We start from the raw sequence: 11,420 nt of genomic DNA on the forward strand, positions 1-11,420 counted from the left end.
CCAACTGTACGCCCTAAACACGCCTAATACCCAACGCTTGGGGCTCGCCTAACAGTTCTTACACAAATTATATGTTAAATTCCTTAATTAGAATCGTTGACCCTTATAATTCTTTAACAAATGAATGATACTTAATAGTTTTTCATCTATAGAAATAAGAAGATTGGGTGTAACTCAAATAACAAGTCGTAGTATTGCATACATTTGAGAACATTGCGAGGGTGAATATCACTTTATATTTCTTTTAAAAATACATAACTGAATTGTACATATTTACTTGTCATTGTTCTTTTGTCCTATGTATCAAAATTATCATATTTTATTATTTCGCTATTTCAAAGTAATTTTATTTTTATTCATGAAGGAGTTACGTTCTAATTATAATATTGAGATAAAATGAATAGTATGATAGCAATATTGTTATAAGAAATTGTGATTTTTTCATTGTTTGAAAGTTAAGATGTTATAGTTAATTTTATTTTTATTCATGAAGGAGTTACGTTTTAATTATAATACTGAGATAAAATAAATAGTATGATAGCAATATTGTTTTAAGAAATTGTGATTTTTTCATTGTTTGAAAGTTAAGATGTTATAGTTGATTTTCATTTCGTAATAGCTTTTATTTCATTCTATTGTTTATACTTGTAAAATTATGTTATATATAATTACAGTTGTAAGTGGCGTATAATGGATTGCTTTGATAAATGGATTGCTTTATATATATATATATATATATATATATATATATATATATATATATATATATATATATATATATATATATATATTTCATTTATTCACGCTTTTTTTAATGCAATTTTATCTATTTAAAAGTATTTATTGTAATATAATTATTTTATGAAATACTAAAAATTAAATACCTTACGCTCCCGCCTTTTAAAATATTGATTCCAAATAACACTCAATTCATGCAATGCATTGAGGAAGTTGTTCCAAATAACACTCCAATTCATGTAATAATGCATTAATGTTGTCTTGATTTTTTTGTTTTTCTTTAACCATTGGGTTATTTTTTACTAGTTTATTTAATTTATTTAATTTAAACTATTAATAAGTGAAGCTTGCTGGTACGACGAAGGGCAAAATAGTAATTACTCACGAGTCCATTCATCTTCTAACACTAAAACACGTGTCCCATTCTTTTGTTCAACTTTGTTCGACATTTTTGGGACCTTCTAGGGCATTCTCTTGCAGTCTTGCTCTCTGGTCTTTTTCTCGGTTATGTTCTTTTTCTTTTCCCTCATTCATTCTTGCTTTGTTTGAAGTTTTTTGCATCAATTAAGTGATGCATATTGGTAATTTACTTTAATGTTATAGTCTTATGAAGGATTTTGAGGTCTTCACTTTGAAATTGGGATTTTAAGAATTTGATTGAACTCTCATGATTAGACAATTGAAAGATTTGAAGCTCATACATGATTAAAGATTGAATTAGATACTTCGGTGCTGTCAGAGATTAGGTTCGGATGTAATTGTATAACATCTTGTTGATTGTTCTGGTGAGTTATGTTCTTCTCTATCACTGCTGCTCAATTTTTGTTTTCAATCTCTGAGGTTGTTTCCATACATTCTCCATCTGTTCCTTCATGCCCTATTTTCATTATTTTTCTCTCCTTTTTCCTGGCTTGATCAGTTTCTCTTTTTTTCTTTTACCCTTTAATCGTCGCTTTAATTCTCTTTCTCTTCGCTCCAGTTTCTATTGCATGTTCTTGCATCGACTTTCTACTTCTACTACTTTTCTTTGATAAGTTCAAAGATACCTATTACTGCATTTTTAATGCTCGTAGGGAACTGGAAAAGGAAAACATCTGCTTTCGACCTTGGTGTTTGCCTTTTCCAATGTTTATCGAAGTTGGAAAGCTGGACTATATGCTAAAGTAGTTGATCCTCATTTTGAAATATCTTTTTGTTGTGGACTACAAACGTAAATGGATTTTAATATAGTATCCTTGTTAATGATTTTTGCTTATGTTAGATGTTTGTTGCAGTAGTTGGGGTTTCATAAAGAATTGCTTCCATGTGCAGATTACGTGACTTAGTTTAGTCCTATGTAAACATGTTTACTCAGAAGAACTAAAAAAACATACTAATAGCAAGGTGTTTTAAACTTAAATAGCACGTACTGATCAAATACAAAGATAATTTCCGATCAAAGCGCTTAGCTCAGTGAGGGCTTCACGTAAAAATCAAATTATTTGCTTGCTAATATTTAGTGTACTATTACTTATTCGCTTCTTCTTTCATAATCTTCTGTTATTAAAACAACATATGTTGGAGTTAAGCAAATCAATCTGTTAGTAGCTTCTATTACTAGGGTTAAATCCGTCCCTAAGGCTTGTGGTAGGTTTAGTCAAGAATTTTTAAGAGAAAACACATTAACTTCTTTGATTGCTGGTCATGTTCATATTTCTCACTCTTGTTTTCCTAGGCATCCAATTTTGCTGTGTTTGTTTTTGAGTTGGTAAGATTGAAAAAAACTTCTAGCCATCCAAATAATGCTTAAGCTCATCGGTCAGTGAAGCACATAATCATCAATTATATTTTCCATGACTTTTTACTTTGATTAACAGGCACAATTGTATTTCTACGTTGGGATCTTGTTGTTATTTATAATTTGTGTATCCAAATTACCTATTAAAAAACGTTAACGAATATACATTTCTAATCAGAATATTGAAGGTAAAACGCTCTTGATCATTCTTCACTAAATTTTGAGGAAATTGACTATATCTCTGCTTTGGGCATTATTTTTCGGGATATTCCAGCAAGAACAAGGACCAGTTAGAAGCAGGACACAAATGCCCCTGCTACTTATTCCACATAGCAAGAAAAAGGATGAGAAATATGATTGTATAGCTATATTTATGAAATATATTTAATTGTTTTTTCAATTTATGTGATCGCTAAAGAAGTCTTTTCATATATCAACTAACGGTGGTTTCCTTGTTAAGGATTCTTGTGATAAGATAATAGTTAGCAGGAGCAGCAATTGAGTATTGGGATTGCCTTTTTTGTTTGTGGGGTTGGTGTTACAGGTTTGTAAAAATTTTTTGGTGGCTGAGTGTGTGTGCTGTAAAGGTTGGACCATGGTGTTGCTTCTTTTAATACTTTATTTCTCAATAACATATGAATGGTAGTTTATTACAAAATATCTACCCATGAGTTCTTTGCATGATTATTTCGGCAGGAAAAAGAGGGTGCACCAATGTTGGGGGTTTCGTCAGATTGTAGCCTATCCCACCATGAAGTTCATGAGGTATTCTACGATCCCAGGACTTCCATTTTATTAGTCTGTGATGATTGGGTTAGGTCTCTTAGGTTGCTGACGGTAAAAATTTCCCCTTATATGCTGACTTATAAATACTATTTGGGAAAGCGATGAATATTTGTAACAACAACCTGACCTTAAAATATACAACATCAGGTTTTATTGTTGTAAGACAGCAAGTTGAAATTTCTACAAGGCAATTATCTGCACATTACAAGTTGGAGGTTCGTTGTACCTCTTCAGTTGTCATTCTAATATCAGCTTTGATAATTGCAGCATGTACGTGTAGTTGGCATCTTTCAAGAATAATAAGCGATAAAATATTAGAGAAGTCTTCTTGAACTTCTCTTTACTCGAAAAGGTCGATGTTAACTTTACCTTCTCGAAATTAAAGAAAAAGATTGATGTAATAGTATTAGGACTTCTTGTGCGTTAGAAGGTTCAATTGATACAGAGCCTTCTAACTTCGATTTTTTATTAATTTTTTTTTTTTGTAGCTAAGTCTATGGTATTAGCATATAAAACTCTTCTTGTTGGGAAACAAGGTACACATCTGGAACATATATATATTTTTTTAATTATAACCACATTTAGAACTTACTCTACAGATAAAGAGATGATGTTTTTCTATCTAATTTGCAATAAGTAAATTCATTTAATAATTAGTTTGGTTGCAGCTGCTTGATGAAGAATTATTTGGGATCCTATGGTACTTCCAAGTTCCAATGGAGTAAGAGGTACAATTAAAGCTATAAAAAGATTATTAAAATACAATATTGGAGGTTGGATGTACCTCTTCAACATGTTATACTATCATTATCTCTGATTAACGCAACCTGTAGGTGTAATTGGCTTCTCATGAATAACTACTTAAGTAATAACATAGTAGAGAAGTCTTCTTGAGCTTCTCTTTACACAAAAAGATCTATTTCATAGTCTTGGGACTTCTTTATGCACTAGAATATTCTACTGAAACCAAGGCACCTAACTTTGATTTTCCAGATGACAAATCATGATGCTCTTTATTCTGCTCTTGATGAAGTTGTATGTGGAATCCTAAGGTATTTTTAATGGAGTAAGACATATAGTTAGCTCTAAAAATTTCTTGAAATGTATTGTTTAACATCTCCAACTTTTTCTTCTTAAAAACATTGATCAGCAACCAAATTTTTTAAAAAGAAAAAATTCGCCGACTCGGTTAGCGTTACCATAGAGCCTTAAAGGTTGGAGATCTTACGCGGTTACACTTTAACTCTTGGATGACTCCTATTTCTACTCCTCTTAATTATTAGTATGTTATGATTAAACATTATTTATTTCCTAATTCCTTTCCCTCTAGATTTTAAAGGATGCATTTCGATACATATGATCCAGAAAGTTCTATTTCTTCTGAATCTTTGCTAGGGTAACCAATCTCCACAGGTTTGATTTTTCGCTTTGATTTTTACCAATTTGTGGCCAATATGTTGATGTTTGTTTTTAATTTTGACACAAATATGTAGAAGTTATCCTCCAAATGATTCCCACATATAGTGATCATTTCAATCAACACAATGTTTCCATTAGCATAATGTAGTCTTTTGGTAGTTTGTGTGTTGGGATAGTGTTAACAAAATTGCAAATAGGATAGGGTTTCCCAAGATTTCTAGCGCTTATTTATATTGATGATGTGGTGTAATTATTCTTCCCGTTGTTTTTGCTTTTTAATAGGTATTGCTTTTGTTGATGGACTTTTTATAAGTAATGCTTCTGTTGATGGACAAAACAACACAAAGATGGCGCTCACTGACAGGAACCAAAGTTTAGCCTAATCTATCAACTATCTAATCTTGCTGAGAAGCTAGAAATTGCGACCAAAGTTGCAACACATTCTTAAAGTTGCAACACAAAGCTGATTGACTTAATTAAATTTGTTTCAGGGAAGCAGCGGCAAGCATTCTCTACGTCAGAGTATTATCGGATTCAACTTACACCAACCTTCAAAAGTATTTAGTTTTTGGTAATCCTGTTGAACGATTGGAACAAGTTTGGAATCATCTTCTTAGTGTTTAACTATTTTTGCTACCTTTGATTGTACAAAAAATATAAATATCGACTATTAATAAGTGAAACTTTCCATGGACGACGAAGGGTACACTTGGTATTTCAAATTATTTGTACAGCCTACGTGTTACTCGTGTACGTCCCCACGTGTGTCCACGCTGATATCGAAGTTTTCACTTTCATTCCTCTGGTTTCTTTCTTTTGGCATTTGCCACTTCTTTTTCCTTCCCGCTTTTTTCACATTTCTTCAGTTCCAGTTCATCTATGTTCAGCTATTATTTTCCCCAATTTCGCTGTGCTTTAAAATCTGTTGCTCTCTTCTAATCTTCCACTTTATCTTGACCTAATCGCGTTGTGGTTCAATTTGATTTCATGCGGTAGCTTCGACTATTTTATATTTGTGGTGAGTTACTTTCTGAACTGTTTCTCTTGCTTGGTGTATTGATTTGCACATGCATGTATCTATAATTAACTGTTCTTGACTAATGTAAGCCAATTGACTCTGAAACGGCTCTTCATCTTCTGAAGTTATTAATGATTTGTTCTCTGTTCTTGCCGTCTTGATTTAATTTAGTATCTTTGATATTTTATGGCTACATATTTTTTCCTGTTTTTTCTTCACCCTATTTCGTGGAATGTGTAAATGCATGTGATTTCTGCTCCACGTTTTTGTTTAATCTTTAATTTCTTGTCAACTTCTTTACATTTCTATTCTAAATCTACATGTCTGATTAGAGAATAGGAGTACCACTGATGCTCATAAAGTGTTTGATAAATTTCTTATAGGAAATAAAATTCTCCATGACATGCTTCTTTCTGAATCAAGCATTATTTACATTCTAGACTTGAGTTTGCTTGATCCTTGTTATTTAACATTTCATTAAACATGTTGCAGCATTGAAGTAGCCAACCAAATGGACCTGATCAATGTACTGGAGATATAGCGGTTTTCATAATTACTTCGGCAACAGTCGCAGAAGACTCCAATTGGTAGGAATGATCTATAAATATTCTTTCCTTTCCTTGAGGGTCATCTAAAGACATTGCAACCTTTAAGAGTGTCGTGACTCGTGATATTATCCCCTTGGAAGGAGTACCATGTGAAGATAATATTTCAACTCAAGTAAAAAGAAAGAACTTTACCTTAACAATCGCCAACAGCATTGTCGAAAAGCTTTATAATATATGAGTAATAGCCATGACGAAGATGAAGCGATGCAGGTGCTCTAGGCTTTCATATGATTTAAAAGGTTCATGGTTCTGACAAAATGTTTGACTCGGATTAATAACACTATGTTAGAAACAATTTAGAAAGACAGAGAAGCTATGCAACCAAAGGCAATAAACTTAAAAAAATAGTTATCTGCTTTTTGAAGGATAATGAGTTGCAGGTACATCTTATGGCAACATAAATAGATTTGATACAAGATATTGGAATAATGGTCTCATATGCCACATAGAAGATCAAATTTACCTCTCCGTGTGTTTGATTGAAGGTATATAATACTCACCTAAGCTTACGCTCCTTCATATCTTTATTCTCCCTTTCTTCATCAACTTAAGACTTTGGACATGGGCATTTATGGATGCTCAACTATTTCTAATTTGGAATTGCTCCTATAACTGGGTGCTGAATTAACATATTTATACTAATTACCAGGTTTCCTATATAAGTAATAATGTTGGCTCCATACTCTAATGGGTGCTCAGGCACCCATAAGCCTTAATGTAGATCCGCCACTGCACATGGGGCAATTGCATTATTGTAAAGTTTTGACAGTATGCTATTATTAGATATGATGTTGTAAGTTGTTGTGAGTAGGAGAGAAATGAATGAAAGAGGCATCAACTCTATATACCAAATGTTGAAAATGATTATGACAGGAAAAACAACCTCTGGGATGGAATGAGGGGAATCCAAGTTTTGAAGCACTTTTTTCTTTTCTCTTGATTCTCTAAACTCATTGTACATCAACATAGAATACATTCTTTCATTTTCTCCATAGCAACAAAATTTATAACATTAAAAAACGTATAGACCCAATGTCACATTCAGTAAAGATTTATGATATGTGTGAATTCATATCATAAAAGGTCCCAAATGTGATTATGTTTGTTGTTACATGAATTGAAACTGTAACAATTGGATTCTAAATTAATCAAAAAATACATTGATTTTAATATGTAAATAAACATTCATGAGTGTGGAAACATTTGTTGCATAGGGCGACACAACTAGAATAAGTGAGTTTACTAGCTTTTATCAGGTAGAAAATTAGTCCTTTTTTTTTCTACCAGTTTCTCAGTTGTCAATATTATGATATGCCATTTCTATTTTCCAGAAAACGTTTGCACTCAATGTGATGTTCGAGAACATTGACAAGGAACTACATTTCTTGGTAGGAGGATATGCTATCGGTTGCAAATTTTCACTTCGCAATGGTTTTGAATTTGCTGGTACAGTTAAATAGCCCTTCCATTGTTTTTATAACTGTTTCTTTGACTGCATTCCTTTAAGAAATGAATTTTTTTAATAATATAATAGTTCTTGACCTTTGCAGCTTGAAGATATGGGATTATCTTTTGGTTTTAGCAATCCTAATGATATCAAAGCAGTGATCAATATTCCTTAATCAAGGTTCCTTCAATGTGGAGTTTGTAGAACTTCTTGACAGATGTTTCACAATCTTAGCATGATAAATTTAAAAACATCCATCTTCATCAGAGTATTCAACACTGTATAGAGCTACCGAGAGTGAGTCCATCCCGAAACTATATGCATTTAATTACTTTGTATTACATTATATCTAACTATTTGTTACTTCATTGGATGTGATGATCTGATGGATAGGCAACTACTATAGCTGCTACAAGCAGCTTGTTGATGAGCTCATTCTATGAGATTGACTTTCTGACTGTTAGTATGACAAATATAATGTTTGCAACAAGTATCAGTAGATTTTTGCATCTGAAGTGCAAGAGTTCTGCTATATAAAACACAACTCAAATCCTTTACTTTCAATTATCTAATTCTCTTGAGTGATTAGTTGAAGTTTCATCAATGAGTATGACTAGCAGGCTCATTAGCTGAAGAATAGAGTTGAAACTAAAAATTGAAGTTAATTAAATAATTTTAACAACTGTAAAGTCAAGATAGACCTTTGAAAGAAAGCTTCAGGGAAGCTATGAAATGCAGATTCTTCGGATAAAGATCTGACGCAGGAGGTTGAAAAAGCTAAGAAAAGGCTGGACGTCCTAGAGTCCCTTATTTACATGTAGTACAGGAAAATTTGAAGCCTTGATGCAGTCTTTTGGTTATGATTTCCAGTTTCAATTGGCATGGGTGTTTCAATGCATTTCTATTTATGCCCCCATAGAATGATATTCATCAGTGTAGTCTTCTTGTTGGTGTATATGTGCCTTCAATAAAACTCCTAGAGGAATCAACCTTGACATTAATTAGAAAAAGGCCTGCTATAACTGCTTTTGTAACACGGAAATGATACGTTTCTCAGCAGAAACAAACATTAGTTGAATGCATTAGAGTAGAAGTGAAGAAAGATGGCAGATTTTACATTGATGTCGTGCTTTATGCTTTGAGCTTTGAGCTTTGAATTGGTTAACAAAGGAATATTACTTCCAGAATGCCTCTGCTATGTTATATTAGTTTATATGTACGAAGATAACTGAACGTGACCTTACATTGCTCTTTAATTATGTTTTTACTTTCTGGAGGCAGCCAAGATAATGTTTTTGAAGCCTGAAAGGTCCTGTTATTAGCCTTTAATAGTTTGTGGCCTACTAAATAAAAAAGTTAATAATTTGATTTCATTCCCTCTTAGCTATTGGCTCCTTTTATTAGACCTGATTATTGGCTTGATTTGGTTTATTTTTCTAATGGTTTACTGGCAGCCACGGGTTCTACCATTTTCTTTAGTTTACGTCGGGAATAAGAAGACACCAACTACTTTTGCTGCTTTGCGTTACCTGTATTATTTTATTTTTTTGGCTTCTTGATCAAATGTTATGTATGAGTTCCTGGAATCTAGAAATATATTACAATACATCTTTACACTGTAAATCTGAAAGGGAAATTAAGGCTTTTGATACTAGGGTCACAAGACAAGGACTAAAAAGGAAAGAAAGAGATGAGATAAAATCTGAAACTTAGATGGGGGGAAGTGTCATTGGCCTTGAGCTACTATTTGAGTGTCTAGAGGTTCCTTGAAGTGGATGTAGACATAAGAAACTTCTGGTGGTCAAGAAGTGCTTTCAACTATTAGGGTTCGTACGCTTTAGCAATCACTGATACTTTTTTGAGCTTTAACTTTGATGTTTATCGGTTTAGTTGAAAGGTACAGACTTGATCAATATTTGCTAAATTCAAGTTTTAAGTGTCATTGTATTTTTTGTAATTGGGTAACACCAGAACACAATTTATAATGGTTCTTGGAACATGGCTTCTCTATTATTAATCATAATATTGAATTATTTCTAAGAAATTTTATTTATTGCAAACTATTAATCACTTGACCGACTTCGTTAAATATAAGTCCAGAACAAAAATAATGAGAATAGAGGAAGTATGTAACTTCATGAGACTGATACTGCATTTGGCTAGCTTTAGGTGTTAGTGCACTATCAGACAAGGTTCATATTTCAGGCATAAATTTATGTATCTTCTGCATCATTTCTTAATTTCGTGGTATGAAGTGTCCTACTTGAGCTAAAGTGATGTTCAGCTTGCTGCACGTTTTAATGACAGGAGAATGCCATTTTTCTTTCAAGTTCTTTATATGTGTACCACAGCCGACATGCTTTAAGGAAGAATGCAGGGAAATAGACAAGAAAATTCTACAAAGGTAATTAACAAGCAAAAATATTCTCGATTTCATTTGCTTCTCATCTATGGAAGTTTGATTTTCTCGGAATGTATCTAAATTTTTGGCCTAATACTTCTGATGATGATTGATTATGATTGATTCAATCTCTAATAAAAAAGATAAACCTTGGTTATAATTTTGAGTTGAAACTCCCACAAGTTTTGCTAAACTCTGTCCAAAAATATTTCAGATCGTTGCACATGTCCTCGACTTTCTATGTTTAAATCTACCAAAATGGACATCATGTACTTCTCCGGGATAACTATTACCTTAGAAAATTCAGACCATCTAAATTTTTGGCTTCACAAAGTGAATGTATTAGTTGTGACTTGTAAGTTCGCATGCTTGGTCTTCCTTTTTCAGGTAATACCTAGATGAATCACGTGCTGCCAACTATAGCTACTACAGTCCAGCTAGATTTACAATGTAGTACTATAACTTTGTTCCACTATTGAATGTACATAATATGAGGCATATTTTGTTAATTTTATTTGGTGGTGCTGCTTCCTTTCTTTTAACTCCTACTAAACAATTAAACAAATAGGGAATTATCTTCCCGAAGTCGGATCTCTTTTGCATAAGATGTTATCAAAATGCCCGTGCCTTGCATGGGCACAGGCCATCTAGTATGGTTAGAAGTGATACATGGAATCTGCCATAAAATAGAACTTGCCAATCGTGTCACAATATCCACATATTTTTGCGCAGATTGCCTTCAAAGCTGCTGGTCTTTAATTTTTGCCCCTCAAATTGTTGGTCCTTAATTTTTACTCATCGCTTAAAAAAGTGATCAAAAATATGCTGATATTCCCGGTTCGAACCTCGCTCAATCAAAAATTAGAAAAAAATTCGCAAGGCAGAGTTTGCTACCTTAAGAAAAACTCTTATAAGGTAGAGTTTGAAACTCTGCCTTGCAAATTTTTGTTTAATTTTTGATTGAGCGAAATTTGAACTCGAAACCCAAGAGTTTTAAAGACCAACAATTTGAGGGGCAAAAATAGAAGACCACCCTCGAATAAGGACAATCGCGCAAATTGCCCCATTATCTACTACTAATATCTTCAAGTTTACGATTTTATTTTGTGGATATCATATGCTAGTCCTGGTGGTTGTGACTTTGCAGCTGGCTTAATATCTTCCATCTACTCATTCTTTTTGGGAACTCTATATGAAATATCTCTTTTAAAAGTTTAATAATCGAG

General features: G+C 32.8%; 2 long non-coding RNA genes across 4 annotated transcripts; both read left to right on the forward strand.

Annotated features, from left to right (window-relative positions):
- Positions 1-1,163: 1,163 nt before the first annotated feature.
- On the forward strand, positions 1,164-8,059 carry LOC132039838 (uncharacterized). Of its 3 annotated transcripts, XR_009410496.1 has the most exons (7): positions 1,164-3,102; positions 3,212-3,280; positions 3,970-4,029; positions 5,003-5,738; positions 6,231-6,831; positions 7,678-7,734; positions 7,897-8,059. It is a non-coding gene; the product is annotated as an uncharacterized LOC132039838 (long non-coding RNA). The 3 variants fall into 3 exon arrangements; XR_009410495.1 differs by having other exon boundaries at positions 1,164-3,280; XR_009410497.1 differs by lacking the exons at positions 6,231-6,831; positions 7,678-7,734 and having other exon boundaries at positions 1,164-3,280.
- An 11-nt stretch (positions 8,060-8,070) lies between these two features.
- Positions 8,071-10,725, forward strand: LOC132039839 (uncharacterized). Its single transcript, XR_009410498.1, has 2 exons — positions 8,071-10,197; positions 10,582-10,725. It is a non-coding gene; the product is annotated as an uncharacterized LOC132039839 (long non-coding RNA).
- The last annotated feature ends 695 nt before the right edge of the window (positions 10,726-11,420 follow it).

This window comes from Lycium ferocissimum, chromosome 12 (genome assembly GCF_029784015.1).
Source record: "Lycium ferocissimum isolate CSIRO_LF1 chromosome 12, AGI_CSIRO_Lferr_CH_V1, whole genome shotgun sequence".
NCBI lineage: Eukaryota > Viridiplantae > Streptophyta > Magnoliopsida > Solanales > Solanaceae > Lycium > Lycium ferocissimum.